This window comes from Tachysurus fulvidraco, chromosome 14 (assembly GCF_022655615.1).
Source record: "Tachysurus fulvidraco isolate hzauxx_2018 chromosome 14, HZAU_PFXX_2.0, whole genome shotgun sequence".
Taxonomy (NCBI): Eukaryota; Metazoa; Chordata; class Actinopteri; order Siluriformes; family Bagridae; genus Tachysurus; species Tachysurus fulvidraco.
Window position 1 is genome coordinate 27,014,679 of NC_062531.1, and position 2,500 is coordinate 27,017,178.

The following is a 2,500-nucleotide window of genomic DNA, read 5'->3' on the forward strand; positions in this document are numbered from 1 at the left end:
CGACTGTGTAAGTGACTCATGTGAACCTCGACTGTGTAAGTGACTCATGTGAACCTCGACTGTGTAAGTGACTCATGTGAACCTCGACTGTGTAAGTGACTCATGTGAACCTCGACTGTGTAAGTGACTCATGTGAACCTCGACTGTGTAAGTGACTCATGTGAACCTCGACTGTGTAAGTGACTCATGTGAACCTCGACTGTGTAAGTGACTCATGTGAACCTCGACTGTGTAAGTGACTCATGTGAACCTCGACTGTGTAGTGACCTCATGTGAACCTCGACTGTGTAAGTGACTCATGTGAACCCTCGACTGTGTAAGTGACTCATGTGAACCTCGACTGTGTAAGTGACTCATGTGAACCTCGACTGTGAAAGTGACTCATGTGAAACTCGACTGTGTAGTGACTCATGTGAACCTCGACTGTGTAAGTGACTCATGTGAAACTCGACTGTGTAAGTGACTCATGTGAAACTCGACTGTGTAAGTGACTCATGTGAACCTCGACTGTGTAAGTGACTCATGTGAACCTCGACTGTGTAAGTGACTCATGTGAAACTCGACTGTGTAAGTGACTCATGTGAACCTCGACTGTGTAAGTGACTCATGTGAACCTCGACTGTGTAAGTGACTCATGTGAACCTCGACTGTGTAAGTGACTCATGTGAACCTCGACTGTGTAAGTGACTCATGTGAACCTCGACTGTGTAAGTGACTCATGTGAACCTCGACTGTGTAAGTGACTCATGTGAACCTCGACTGTGTAAGTGACTCATGTGAACATTCTCAAAACAACTCAAATGTGAACATTCTGCTGCGTCTCAGTGCTGCGTCTCAGTGCTGCGTCTCAGTGCTGCGTCTCAGTCTCAGCGCTGCGTCTCAGTCTCAGCGCTGCGTCTCAGTCTCAGCGCTGCGTCTCAGTCTCAGCGCTGCGTCTCAGTCTCAGCGCTGCGTCTCAGTCTCAGCGCTGCGTCTCAGTGCTGCGTCTCAGCGCTGCGTCTCAGTCTCAGCGCTGCGTCTCAGTCTCAGCGCTGCGTCTCAGTCTCAGCGCTGCGTCTCAGTCTCAGCGCTGCGTCTCAGTCTCAGCGCTGCGTCTCAGTCTCAGCGCTGCGTCTCAGTCTCAGCGCTGCGTCTCAGTGCTGTGTCTCAGTCTCAGCGCTGCGTCTCAGTCCTCAGCGCTGCGTCTCAGTGCTGTGTCTCAGTCTCAGCGCTGCGTCTCAGTCTCACGTCTCAGTCTCAGCGCTGCGTCTCAGTCTCGCGTCTCAGTCTCAGCGCTGCGTCTCAGTCTCGCGTCTCAGTCTCAGTGCTGCGTCTCAGTCTCAGCGCTGCGTCTCAGTCTCAGCGCTGCGTCTCAGTCTCAGCGCTGCGTGTCATCAGACTTCATAACAAACACTTTAGATGCTTATTGACAGGGTGAAGCTCTAGCACACACGCCCCCCCCCGCGGACCTGCAGTTTAACAGGACATGAATGACTGTCACAGCTTATTGAATTATTGTAGAGTTATAATTTGTTTATTTAGTATTACTACATAATATAACTACATAATATAACTACATAATATAACTACATAATATAACTACATAAACACAACCACAGTTAGCATGAAGATAATTTTAGTTACCGTTACTTTAATAACACGCTAGAAGAGATCATAAAGTGACATCTCACTACTTTACGGTTCTAATGTGGTTCTGTTCGGGATCTGTTCAGGATCTGTTCGGGATCTGTTCGGGTTCTGTTCGGGATCTGTTCGGGTTCTGTTCGGGTTCTGTTCGGGATCTGTTCGGGTTCTGTTCGGGATCTGTTCGGGTTCTGTTCGGGATCTGTTCGGGATCTGTTCGGGATCTGTTCGGGATCTGTTCGGGTTCTGTTCGGGATCTGTTCGGGTTCTGTTCGGGATCTGTTCGGGTTCTGTTCGGGATCTGTTCGGGATCTGTTCGGGATCTGTTCCGCGGTCTTTACATCGAGGTCGTAGAATAAACACATCAGACTGGAAGCTAGCTAGCATGCTAACAATAACTAACTCCACTGTGCAGAGGTCTGTACAATAAATACAGCTAGCTGTGTGTGTGTGTGTGTGTGTGTGTGTGTGTGTGTGTGTGTGTGTGTGTGTGTGTGTGTGTGTGTGTGATCATACCTCTCTCAGTAACACAACTCAGTTCTGATCCTCTGTACACACACACACACAATGAACACGTTAAAGCCGCGCGTCGCTCAAAGATGACGTCATTCGAATGCGTCGATGTTGTCATTGCTGCCGCCACATGACTTATTTATTTTAGTGTTCTTTCTTTCTTTCTTTCTTTCTTTCTTTCTCCTTAGGTGATTTGATTTTAGCTGCTTTTTGATTTTTTTTCAGTGATATTAAACGCAGCATAATGCAACACGTTTATCAGTGATTTCAGTAACAATTCTCATTTAAACTGAGCAGCAAATAAACAAATAAACAAGAAGAAAACAAATAAACAAGAAGAAAACAAGTAAACAAGAAGAAAACA